Raw genomic sequence first — 14,104 nt, 5'->3', positions numbered from 1 at the left:
CTGTTAATAAACTTTAAAAAAAAAGTGGGTCAAATTGACATTCATTTTCAACCACAGTGATGGGAAAATTTGGAGATAGAAAACTTCTTAGTCAAAGGAATTTTCAGACACTATCTGGTTTTCGTTCAGAAATTACATTCATTTTAAAAACAGAATGTTAAAAACAAGTGAAAATTTCAAACAAAATTCTTTCAGCGAATGTAGAAAGATTTTTCGTCTGAATATTCTCCTCTGAAAATTGATCCATGTGGCCAGCATAAGGCTCGGTACACACCTATGCAGTTTGCTTTTGATCTGTTTCTGTAGTGCTTTTTGATTTTTGTGCACGCAATTTTACTGAAATTTGCATTTTTGCATTTTTTTTTGGGGCCGATTAAAAAAAAAAAAAAAACGCATGCTTTTCTGCAGCTTCTCCATTTAAGTATATTGAACCAATAAAGCACCATTTTGCATTAAAAGTCCCTGAGCCTTTCAGATGTGAACGTGTACCATAAAAAACCATGTAAATGAACTGTAGTGCATTTCTGCAAAAAGCACCAATCAACACAGATGTGAACCAGGTCTAAAACGTTTAGTAACATAATGGGAGTTAAAACTAAAACGAGCCCTTTATAGTAGAAAAAAAAAAGCAGATAATCCAACTGTAAGAGGTTAATTTTTTTACTGTAGAATTTTGAAAGTAATATTTACAGTAGCGATTTGCTCTTTGTACTACGAAGGGCTCATTTTAGTTTTTTTAACACCATAATGCTACTGGCCAATTAATCAATGAAAATAGTTTATTTTAATTATCGATTAGTTGTTTCAGACCTAGCAGGTAATATATAAATGCTAACAAATCAGGACTGTGTGTGAGAACATTGAAAACTATCTGCCTTCATTATACTGCTGTAGGTCAGCTCTCTCCCGCAAATCGCCGTAGCTGTACGTCAGCCCTTTAACCACCTCAATACAAGGCATTTATACACCTTCCTTACCAGACCAATTTTTAGCTTTGAGCGCTCTCACACTTTGAATGCCAGTTACTCAGTCATGCAACACTGTACCCAAACAAATTTTATTTATTTTTTTCATACAAATAGAGCTTTCTTTTGGTGGCATTTAATCACCACTGGGTTTTTTTTATTTTTTGTGACATAAGTGCAAAAAGAACGAAAATTTGGGGGGGGCGGGGACAACACTTTTTTCGTTTGTATGATAAAATTTTGCAAACAAGTCATTTTTGTTCATAAATTTGGGCCAAAATTTATACAGCTACATCTCTTTGGTAAAAACAATCCAAATTCGTGGATATTATTTAGTCTCTTTGAAAGTTCTAGAGTCTACAAGCTATGGTACAAAGCATTGAAAATTGATCACATCTGATCACACCTGATGTACTGACGGCCTATCTCATTTCTTGAGGCTCTGAAATGTCAGGAAATTACAAATACCCCCCAAAATGACCCCTTTTTGAAAAGTAGACAGTCCAAGGTATTTAGTAAGAGGCATGGTGAGTTTTTTGAAGTTGTAATTTTTTCTTGGAAAAAATAAGAATTTTTGTTTTGTTTTTTACAAAATTGTCATAACAAGCTATTTCTCATACACAGCATATGCATACTTCCAATTACACCCCAAAATACATTCTGCAACTCTTCCAGAGTATGGCGATACTACGTGTGGGACTTTTACACAGGCTGGCCACACAGAGGTCCAACATGCAGGGAGCACCGTAAGGGGTTCTAGGAGCATAAAATGACACCTCTAATTTCCTAACGACCCATTACATTTTTGAAGGCCCTGGAGCACCAGGACAGTAGAATTACCTACAAAATGACCCTATTTTGGAGAGCAGACACCCCAACGTATATTCTATGAGGCACAATGAGTCTTTTGAACAGGTAATTTTTTTACACAAAGTTCTCCATTTATAAGATATTTCTAACACATAGCATGTATATAGCAAAAGTTACACCCCAAAACACATTCTGCTACTCCTCCTGAGTATTGCAATACCACGTGTGAGACTTTTACACAGCCTGGCCATATACAGAGGTCCAACATGGAAGTGGTACCTTCAGGCGTTCTAGGAGCATAAATGACATCTTATTTTGTTCCTATCACACTTTTGAAGGTCCTGGAGCACCAGGACAATTGAATTACCCACAAAATTAACCCATTTTAGAAAGCAAACACCCCAATGTGTATTCTATGAGGCATGGGTTTCAAATAGGCACTCGGGTACTCAGACGGGCTGGTGACAGGTACCCGGATACTCTGACGGGCTGGTGAAAGTCACTCAGGAACTCGGTTACTCAGATGGGCTGGGACAGGTACTCAGATGGGCTGTGATGGGTGATGACAGGTACTTTGATGGGTGGTGACAGGTCCTCTTTAAGTGGGGGGGTAATCAGTGTGTGATTGGTGTACACTAGGCGGTAACGAGACGTTACCGCAATCTCCTCCTCACAGGCGATCAGTGTGTGAGGAGGAGAACCCGGTAATATCTCGTTACCGTGGTTTGTTTACATTCTGTGACCGGCTGTGATTGGACACAGCCGGTCACATGGTAAAGAGCAAATTTCATTGGCTCTTTACTGCGATCAGGGTTGGGGATGCGGCTTGTCACCCTGATACCGCCCGATCGCCGCTCTGCGAGCACCCTAGGCGCATCCACGAGCGCTGTAACGGCACAATACATGTGACCGGCTGTGATTGGACACAGCCGGTCACATGTATCGGGGGGGGTGAATGGGGATGAAAGTCCCACAGATCGGGGATGGGCTGTGTCCGGGGGCCCGCAGGAGTGGCGAAATACCGAGGCCATCATATGACGTCCACCCAGGATGGGAGATCCCATCTGTGGCCATCACATGACTATGGGTGGGTATTGCAGTGGTTAAACAGCTATAGCAGGCGCGCCTGCTGCACGGCAGGGGACCCGATGAGCATAGCAAGCTATCGAGGGTACGAGAGACAGAATGGGATTTGTGTGTGTGAACACAAATCCCTGTTCTGTCAGAAGAGGAGAGACAGATAGTCTACTCCCACTAAGTAGGAACAGTGATATATCTAGTCAGTCCTGTCCCCCCCCCACAGTAAGAAACACAAAATGGAGGGAACACATTTAATCCCTTGATCTCCCCCTAGTGTTAACCCTTGCCCTGCCAGTGACATTTACACAGTAACCTAGTGCATTTTTATAGCACTGATCACTGTATAAATGTCAACCCATTACACTGCATCCAGCAGCTCAGTTCGTCAAAAGCAGTACAAACATAAATAGGAGGGGTAGGTTCTGTGTCCTTCAATGAACTTCAATGAAAAGGATTTTACAGTAAGTACAAAATAGGTGTTTTCTACTCACCGTAAAATTCTTTTCTCTGAAGTTCATTGACGGACACAGCTCCTTTAAATCTTGACTGTAGGGTTTTACGCCACCTTCAAGGGAGGACTAGCCAGAACATGTAACCTATAAAAACAACAAGACTGCATAGCTCTACCCATGGGGCAGCCCCTCTGGCTATAACCCCTCAGCCTGCTTCCTGCGGTTCAGTACTTCAGCAAGCAGTCCAACGTAAAATAGGAGGGGTGGGTACTGTGGCCGTCAATGAAATTCGTTGGGATGGAATGCCGAAAACACTTTTGGAAGAAAAAAAAAAAAAAAAAAAGGGTTGTGGACGTAGCATCGCCTTAACACTGGATAACCAGATAGGGAGACTTGCAAGATAAGGTCGCCAACTCAGAAACGCTCCTGGCAGATGTAATAGCCACTAAAGACAACTTTTTGGGAAGGTCAACAAAAGGAATTTGCCGTTAAAACCAGCAACAGTAAAGAAGGGAGGAGTATCGGACCCTGCGATAGGTCTTATCGCATCGGCAACGACCAATGAGCATCCGCCACCAGGCGTACTAGGTTGGCGTACCAGGGACGCCGAGGCCAATCTGGGGCAATCAGTATTACTGGAATCCCCTCGGCCTCCACTTTGCGTAGCAGACATGGTAACAGTTTGAGTGGGGGAAAAGGCATAAATCAGCCGATAGTGCCCCTACGGAGCTACCAACGTGTCTGACGTATCCGCCCAATCGTCTCTTATCCTGGACACAAACGTCTGCACCTTTTGATTGAGCCGAAAGGCCAAGAGATCCCGGTCTGGTGTGCTCCACCACAGGCAGAGAAGCCTGAACTCCGGATGCAATGACCATTCTGCTGGGTCCAGCATCTGGCGACTTAGGCAGTCCGCCTGCCAGTTTTATACGCCTGAGAATTATATGGGCGACAGGGCTGGCACGGGCCGCTCTTCCCACTGGAGGATGCGAGCGACCTACCGTACTGCAGCCGAGCTCCTTGTTCCTCCTTGATGGTTGACATACGTCACCGCCGTGTCGTTGTCTGACTGGATCCTAATCGGATCACCCCTGTAGCCTCGTTGACCATGTGGAGAGGCATAGTCTGATCGACCGAAGTTTGAGCACACTGATCGGCAGCTGGTATTCTTCCCGCAACCAAAGGCCCTGGGCCGACTGTACCCCCTGCACTCCATCCCAACTGATCTGTTGTGATCACAGTCCAATGGAGAGGAAGGAACGATCTCCTGGACCAAATGGGCCAGAGACCTCAGCTACCAGAGAAGAGAATCCCTGACTAACTGGCTCACCCAAATCTGACGATCCAGGGATAACAGATATGTCCCAATTGGACAGGATTTCCTTCTGCAAGACTTGAGTTTGAAATTGGGCATACAGTACCACCTCAAAAGGAGGCTACTATGAGGCCCAGAACACGCATGCAGAAGCGCAGCAACGACCACCTGCAGTTCATCAACAACTTCACCGCGGCTCAGTCTGCAGCTTGTCTGAAGGGAGAAAAAAACTCTTGATTCCACGGAGTCTAGCAATAAGCCCAGGTACTACAGGCGTTGAGTCGGCATGAGCACCGACTTTTTTAGGTTCAGCACCCAAACTTCTGAAGTGTCTGCATGGCGATCACCAAATCCTCCCTTAATTCTGAGGCGGAAGCTGCTCTCAGAAAGAGGTCATCTAGGTAACCCACGTTGCCTTAACAGCGACAGAATTGGAGCTAAAACTTTGGTAAAGACTCGGGGTGCTGACGTCAAGCCAAAAGGGAGAGCTACAAATTGGTAGTGCTCTTATCTAACTGCAAATCGCAGAAACCTTTGATGCCTGAAGCATATAGGTATATGCAAGTAGGCGTCCTGGATATCCAGAGACACCAGGAAGTCCCCCAGATGGAGCGAACCGATACCATTCTGAATATTTGTACTTTCACAAACAACAGTTGAGGGCTTCAAGGACCAGGATTGGACGTACCCCTTCCTTTTTGGGGACTACAGATTGAAGTATAATCCCTGAGACCTTTCCAGCTTCGGAACAGGCACCATCACCCTGCGTAAGAGCAGGTCCTTTACTGCCCCCTAACAGGGCTTACCGGCGAGCCGGGAGTAAAGGTATGCTGGAGGGGAAAAAAAATAGGATTTTTGTACTCACCGTAAAATCCTTTTCTCTGTAATTCCCCGACCGACAGCTCCTCTCTGTAACAAATGGGTTGTTAGCCTTATCGCTAGGAGAATACTAGGCATAGTTGTAACACAACACTCAGAACTCTTACTTCCGCCCAGGGGGGGCGGTCCCTCAGGCTACAACCCCCCACCCTGCAAAGCAGCATCAGCGCCGACAACACCAGGTTCAAATCCCATGGGGGTAACGGTGGACGCACCGGAGGGACTACATGTCGTACCCCCTGAACGAAGGTACTCACTAAGGAGTGTGATGCCAAGGATCGTTGAAAAAATAAAAAAAAGACAGCTAAGGCTGAAATTTGCCCTTTGATGGTGCTTAATGCCAATCTCTGGTCTACTTCTTGCTGGAGAAACCGCAGGATCCTAGATATGGAAAAGGAGCGCGGATGCCATCCTTTCTCCTCACACATGGAGGAGATGTAGGCCTTCCAGGTACAATGGTATATTTTCCGAGAAGATTTCCATGCTCTCAACATAATTGGAATCCGACAGAGCATGGTTCCTGAACACCTGGCTCTCTTAAAGCCAGCGATGGTACATCAGGATGGAGAATCGGACCTTGAGACAGAAGGTCCTCTCGCAACGGCAGTAGCCAGGACGCCGAGGCCAATCTGGGGCAACCAGTATTACTGGGATCCCCTCTGCTTCCACTCTGCGAAGCAGACGTGGAAACTGTTTCAGTGGAGGAAAGGCATAGATCATCTGGTATTGATCCCACGGAGCAACCAGCGCAGACACTTTGGCCCACGGATCTCTTGTCCTGGACATGAATCTTTGCACCTTCCTTTGAGACGGGAGGCCAACAGATCCACGTCTGGTGTGCCCCACTTCAGGCACAGCAACCTGAATATCTCCAGATGTAATGCCCATTCTCCTGGGTCCAGCATCTGTCGACTCAGGTAGTCCTCCTGCCAGTTCTCCCCTCCCGGGATGTAAATGGCCGACAGGGCTGGTACGTGTCACTCTGCCCACCGAAGTATGCGAGCGGCCTCCCGTGCAGCGGCTAGGCTTCTTGTTCCCCCTTGGTGATTGACGTAAGCCACAGCCGTGGCGTTGTCTGACTGTATCCTGATCGGACGCCCTTGAAGTCTCATTGACCATGCGTGGAGGCACAGCCTGATAGCTCTCAATTCAAGCAGATTGATCGGCAACTCGGATTCTTCCGTCGACCAGAGGCCCCGAGCCGACTGAACCCCCATCACTCCAAGCCAGCCGGATAGACTGACTCAACCACCAGATCAGCGAGTCTGACTGACTGGCTCACCTGGATCCAGGGACAACTGAGATTTGTCCCATTTTGTCAAAATCTTCTTTTTCAGTTCTCTGGTGTGCAACTGGGCATAAAGGTACTGCCTCAAAGGAGGCTACCATGAGCCCCAGTACTCGCATGCAAAACTGGAGCGACGACCACTTGCAGTTCATCAGCAGTTTTACCGCGGATCTGAGAGTCTGCAATTTGTCTGAAGGGAGGAAAACTCTTGCTTCCCTGGAGTCCAACAGCAAGCCTAGGTACTCCAGCAGCCGGCAAAATCACCGACTTTTTGAGGTTCAACAGCCACCCAAATTCTTGCATGGTCTGCATGGTGATCGTCACATCCTCCCCCAATTCTGAGGAGGAAGATGCTTTCAGGAGGAGATCGTCTAGGTATCCCACAATTGCGATCCCATGTTGTCGAAGCAATGCCAGAACTGGAGCCAGTACCTTGGTAAATACTCGGGGGGCTGATGCCAGACCAAAAGGAAGAGCCACAAACTGGTAGTGGGCTTCTCCGAATGCAAACCGCAGAAACTTTTAATGTCGAAGGCAAATGGGTATGTGCAGGTACGCATTCGGGATGTCTAAGGATGCCAGGGAGTCCCCTTGATGTAAATGAAGTGCAGTGACCACTGAGCGAACTGATTCCATTCTGAACCTCTGCACTTTCACAAAGTGATTGAGGGCTTTTAGGTCCAAGATCGGACGTACCCCTTTCTTCTTGGGAACCACAAACCGATTTGAGTAGAATCCCTGGAAGCGTTCCGAGTCTGGAACCGGTACAATCACCCCGCGATTCAGCAGTTCCCTTACCGCCCCTAACAGGGCCTCCCGGCGAACCAGGCAATACAGGTATGCTGGAGGGGAAGAATCTGTTTGGCGGCCAAGAGAGAAACTATCTTGTAGACTGTGGAAATCAAATCACAGACCCATTGGTCAGATAACCGGGAGGACCACCAGGCTGCAAACTTCCGAAGGCGACCCCCCACCTGAGACATGGGTGGGGGCAAACCTTCATGCGGTAGCACTTTTATTCGAAGGCTCGTTAGGCTTGCGGTTCCAGTGACGTTTTTGACCGTCCGTGGGCGTCCTGTCGGGCTGGGGACACTTTATCAAAGCTCCGGGCGGACGAAGAAGCCATTTGGGAGCAGAAAAAGAGGGCCCTTCCCTACGGCGTGGCTCCTTAGCCTTCCTGGCCTGTGGGAGTAGGGTATTCTTGCCACCGGTGGCATTTTTTAATAAAGTCATCTAATGAGGCTTCAAAGAGCCAGTCTTCAAGGAAGGCAAGATCCGTCAAGGCATTTTTTGATGCCTGGTCAGCAGACCAGCATTTTAGCCAAATTAGGCACCTTAGCATCACAGCGGACACTGAAGCCCTGGATAACAGAGTGAGAGTATCCAGGGCCGCATCACAGACGTACTTAAGGCCTTGCACTAGTCGGTCTGCTAGTTCCACGCAGACATGGGAAGCCTGTTGCTCACCCAATTCGCGGTGCAAACGTTTTGCCAACTCAGTCAGTGTCTGAGACAAGTGCAGATGCCAGTACAGGTCGCATGGCTGACCCCACAACCGTAAACAAGGAGCCACTACTCGGCCTTCCTGTTCGTGGAATCCTTGAATGCAGGAGTCCCCTCTACCGGGATTGTGGTTACTTTATTTAACCTGGATACTGGGGGGTCCACAACCATTTTTTGAGAAGGCTTTCCTCAAAAGGGGCAACGAACCGCCATGTATTTGGGGACCGAAAAGATCCATTGCGGGCGACCCCATTCCTTGTAAATGAACTTGTCAAAATAAGTCAGATACGGGAAAACCTTAGGTAAACATGCTGGTTTGCGGGACCCAAAAGGGACCGGTACATCAGCAGAGGGATCTGCTCACTCCTGAATCTTCAGGGTATCATGCACAGCTGTGATAAGTGCTCCAACAAGCGCTTTGTCGCGCCCAGACCCGGACGGGGACTCATCCTCTCTGTCCGAACAGTCCTGGTCAGCATCGTCTGACAAGACAGAGCAGGGGTCACCAGCCACAGCAGGACTGAGTCTGCGTCAGAGCTCTCCCCAGAAGACAGGGGGGGCAGGGGCCGCTTTTTAGCACCTTTCTTCCCACGCACCGCCTCCATCTTGGCAACGAACTAATTGAGGACCGCCGTCAGGGTGTCCATGGGAACTGAGCAGTCCGCAGGTGACTCGGTTGCAATTGCCTGGATTTCGGGGGGAAAACACCAGTTTCTGAAGCCATGCTGACCCTACCCTGTCTGCCACACGGGGACTCAGGATAGTGACATCCCGCCCTCCTTGCTGCCGCTGACTGAGGGGCTCCAACCCGCCGGACTCACCACCCTGAGGAGTTCTGCGCTGTTCACAAGTAGTGCCTGTAGACCCCGAGTGCTCCCAGGTGCAGAGGAAATAAAAACTGTCAGTGGCAGTCCATCAGAATGATCACTAAACGATCTGAAAAACTTGCTCAGGCTACAATAGAATGGCCGCCCAGCATCCAGTAAAGACAGGAAACAGAGCACATGTAGCTGCTGCTGGAGAACACTGAAAACGTGCTCAGGCTTCTAGAAAATGGCCGCCAGTGTCCCGAATAGGAAAGCACTGAGGAAATGGCCGCTTGAAGCCCAGAAGACATGCTGCCCTCGCCCACACCTAAAATGGCCGCCGGCCAGCTTCCATGAGGGACAGAGACAGAAATGTGACAGACAGCGCTGCACCGAAAAAGCCAGACCCTCATATGCACCAGGGCACCACCAGCCAGCCAGTCCCCTATCCCAGGCAAGAACCCTCAGGGGTCAAACACACCCCCGCTCAGCACCACATGCAGCATCCCCCCCCCCCCCCGTGAGGGGGAGGGGAGGGAAGATCGGGAACGGGGATAGAAGAGAGGGAGGTGAGGGACCCCTGAATCGACCTCCCAGGGAATGCCCAGCTGCTCAGCACCACCGGGACAGGAAGAGTTGTACTTACCAGTCCTGAAGAGCTGGGAGACATTCCATTGTAGATCTACACCTGATCGGTACAGGATAGCTACTGGCCTCGGCATACTGTGACGCAAACATCAGTAGCCCGGTCATATGTACGCCCCAGAGCATAAAAGCTCACGACCACCTCTGGAGCTGAAGGTATGTCGTGGCCTGCCGAGCCGTAGCTGCGACCTGCACACGCTCGATGGCCGGACTGGGGAGACTACAAGGATAAGGTTATCCAGCCTGTCTCCCACCCGGCTGTTGATAGTAGATCACAGGATCATTCATCTTGCGCAAAAACCCAAGCTTCTGCGTAAAAAAACACGGACCGATGTGCCTGCAGGGTTCATAGGTCATTCTCCTTTACCAGGCAAAATTTAAAACTGATGCTGCTGTGGAGGGTTGTAGCCCGAGGGACCGCCCCACTGGGAGGAAATAAGAGTTCCGAGTGTTGTGTTACAACTTTGCCTAGTATTCTCCTAGTGATAAGGCTAACAACCCATTTGTTACAGAGAGGAGCTGCGTCGGTCGGTGAATATAAGAGAAAGCCTCTTGAGCGGAAAATTAGGGCTCTTGCCTGTGGCGTGGCTCCTTACTCTTCCTGGACTGTGGGAGCAAGGTGCTCTTCCCACCTGTGACATTCTTAATAACGTCATCCAGCGAGGCTCCAAATAGCCGCTCACCAAGGAAGGTTAAATCCGCCAAGGCTTAAGATGCCTGGTCTGCAGACCAGCATTTCAGCCAGATCAGGCACCGCAGCACCACTGCTGAAACTGATACCTTCTAGAACAAGGGAAGTGTATCCAGGGCCGTGTCAAAGACATACTTAAGGCCGTGCACTAACTGGTCTGCTAGTTCCACACAGACAGGAGAGGCCTGCTGCTTCTACAATTCATGGTGCAATAGTTTTGCCCACCAATGCTGTGGCCAGTACTGTCGTATCGCAGACCCCACTATCGTAAACATGGACCGGGCCACTGCCTCGGCCTTCCCGACGGTAGGGTCCTTAACTGGTTCCTGACCGCCGGCCGTCCAATGACTGCCAGGCGGCGCACCTATTGTGGCGGGAGGCCGTCATATGACGGCCTCCCGTTTAAACAGGGAATGCGCGCGATCGTGCGCGCGTATCCGTTTCTTCGTGGCAGCGTGTCACGGAGACACCGCTCGCCACCGAAGGGGGTGAACAGCCATTCGTTATGGCTGTTTACCACGTGATCGGCCGTGATGACGGCATCACGGCCGATCACAGATGGTCACACCCCTACTGTGCACGGCGCATGCGTGCTGCGCATGCACGTCGGTGGCAGCGTGTTCCCCGGGAACACTGCTCGTCACCGACGCTGGTAAACAGCCATTGGCCAGCTGTTTACCCACGTGATCGGCTGTGATCCTTTCACAGCCGATCACTAAAATGTAAACAAACCGCGGTAACGAGGTTGTTCTCCTCCTCACACACCGATCGTGTGTGAGGAGGAGATTGTGGTAACATCTCGTTACCGCCTAGTGTACACCAATCACACTGATTGCCCCCCCCCCCCCCAATAAAGAGGACCTGTCACCACCCCTCATAGTACCTGTCAATCACAGTCCATCAGAGTACCCGAGTACCTGTCCCGGTCCATCAGAGTACCCGAGTACCTGTCACCAGGCCATCAGAGTACCCGAGTACCTGTCACCAGGCCATCAGAGTACCCGAGTACCTGTCACCAGGCCATCAGAGTACCCGAGTACCTGTCACCAGGCCATCAGAGTACCCGAGTACCTATTTGCAGCCCATGTCTCATAAAATATACGTTGGGGTGTTTGCTTTCCAAAATGGGGTCATTTTGTGGGTAATTTCACTGTCCTGGTGCTCCAGGACCTTCAAAAGTGTGATAGGTAGGAATGAAATGAGATGTGTCATTTATGCTCCTAGAATGCCTGAACGTACTACTTCAATGTTCGGCCTCTCTATGTGACCAGACTGTATAAAAGTCCTACACATGTGGTATCGCCATACTCGGGAGGAGTAGCAGAATGTGTTTTGGGTTGCAATTTTTGCTATATACATGCTATGTGTTAGAAATATCTTATAAAATTAACAATTTTGTGTAAAAAAAAAAAATGCCTTTCAATTTTTTTCCATATATTCTAAAAACTTCTGGAAAAAAATTAACCGTTCAAAAGACTCATTATGCCTCACAGATTATACGTTGGGGTGTTTGCTTTCCAAAATGGGGTAATTTTATGGGCAATTCCATTGTCCTGGTACTCCAGGACCTTCAAAAGTGTAATAGGTGGTTGAGAAATGAGATGCGTCATTTTTGCTCGTAGAACGTCTGAAGGTACTACTTCAACGTTTGTGTTCTGTATGTGGCCAGGCTGTGTAAAAGTCTCACACATGTGGTATCGTCGTACTCGGGAAGAGTAGCAGAATGTATTTTGGGGTGCAATTTGTTGTATGCATATGTTGTGTGTGAGAAATAACCTGATAATGACAATTTTGTAAAAAAAAAAAAAAAATAATAAAAAAAAGAAATCTTCATTTTGCAAAGAATTGTGGGAAAAAATGACAACTTACGTAGCATGATGAGTTTTTTTTAATACCTTGGAATGTCTACTTTGTAAAAAGGGGTCATTTGGGGGGTATTTGTACTTTCCTGACTTGTTAGTGTCTCAAGAAATGAGATGCACCTGATGTACTGAAGGCCTGATCAGAAGTGATCAATTTTCAGTGATTGGCACCATAGTTTGTAGATGCTATAACTTTCACAAAGGCCAAATAATATACACTAATGTGGGTTATTTTTACCAAAGATATGTAGCAGTATAAATTTTGGCCAAAATATATGAAGAAAAATTACTAAATTAGCAAAAGTTTATGACAGAAACAAAGAAAAAGGCATTTTTTTTTTCACAAAATTTACGTTTTATTTTATTTATAGCACAAAAAATAAAACTCACTAGTGATTAAATACCACTAAAAGAAAGCTCTATTTGTGTGGAAAAAAGGACGCAAGTTTCATATGGGTACAGTGTTGCATGACTGAGTAATTGTCATTCAAACTGTGAGAGCGCTGAAAGCTGAAAATTGGTCTGGTCAGGAAGGGGGTGTAACTGCACTGTATTGAGGTGGTTAAATACAGGAGTCCCTTCTACCAGGATTGTGGTTACTTATTTAACCTGGATACTGGTGGGTCCACGACCAGGGGAGCCGACCATTTTTTTTTTGTTTTTTTTTTTTTGTTTTTTTAAGAAGGCTCTCCTCAAAGGGGTAACACCACCATTCTTTTTGGGACCAAAAAGGTCAGATGCAGGCTTCCCCATTCCATGTATATGAATCTATCGAAAAAAGTCAGATACAGAAACACCTTAGGCGTGTGGGCTGGATTACGGGACCCAAAAGGGACCGCTACCTCAGAGGATCCTGCTGCATCCTACATTTTCAGGGTGGTATCACGCACAGCTGTGATAAGTGCTCCAACTAGCGCTTTGTCTTGCTAGGACCTGGATGCGGAATCATCCTCACTGTCCAAACAGTCCTGGTCATCGTCCTGACACATCAGAGCAGGGGTAGCCAGTCACTGCGGGGCCGGAATGAGTCAGAACTCTCCCTGGAGGATGGGGGGGTGGGGCCGCTTTTTACCGCCTTAAAGCCCACACACCGCCTCCACCCTGGCAACGGACGTATCAAGGACCGCCGACAAAGCGTCTAAAAGCACTGCACTGTTTGCAGACGAGCCGGTTGCAATTGCAGGAAGGTCTGGGGAAGAAATGCCAGTTTGACGCCATGCTGACCCACCCTTGGGTACAAGGTGCTCGCTCCCACCCTCCTAGCTGCTGCAGACTGAGGGGCCCTAACCGCAGGACTCACCATCCCCACCAAACGATGCGCTGTGCGGTTACAGGTGCCTGTGTCCAGAGCAAAAAAAACACACTGTTCTGAGGTACAGGAACCAGCGATGTGGAAAAAAAACACGCTGAGGCTACAAGAAAATGGCCGTTAGGCACCCTGTATAGAGGGAAAAAAAATCACAGGGAAAATGGCCGCTGAACTTTGAGAAAAAGCCCGCTGACGATGCTTCTCAGAGACTCACAGAAAATGGCAGACAAACAACTGTACACAGAGAATGTACACAGATAATGGCGGCAGCACATGCAGAGTCCACAAACACCAGCAGAGAGACCAAAGACAGCCCATGCAAACAGACAGCCAGCACAGCCCCCAATCAAGGATCAGAGCCCCTCAGAGGACCCCTGGCTCAGGTACACACCCCGCTCAACAGCCCAATCATGCAGCATCCCCCACAGGGGGGGTGAGGACAGGGAGAGAAGGAAGGGAGGAGAGGGAACCTCCCAGGGAATGCCCAGCTGCTCAATCC

At 48.4% G+C, this 14,104-nt stretch overlaps 1 protein-coding gene across 1 annotated transcript in view; it reads right to left on the bottom strand.

Annotated features, from left to right (window-relative positions):
- The window catches only part of STK31 (serine/threonine kinase 31), a 661,901-nt gene that overhangs the window by 569,616 nt on the left and 78,181 nt on the right, over positions 1 to 14,104 (bottom strand). The window lies entirely within an intron of this gene.

This window comes from Lithobates pipiens, unplaced genomic scaffold (genome assembly GCF_037356315.1).
Source record: "Lithobates pipiens isolate NorthernLeopardFrog02 unplaced genomic scaffold, aLitPip1_a1.2 Scaffold_19, whole genome shotgun sequence".
Lineage (NCBI taxonomy): Eukaryota > Metazoa > Chordata > Amphibia > Anura > Ranidae > Lithobates > Lithobates pipiens.
The sequence above is the reverse complement of the archived record's forward strand: the minus strand, read 5'-3'. Positions and strand labels throughout refer to the sequence as shown.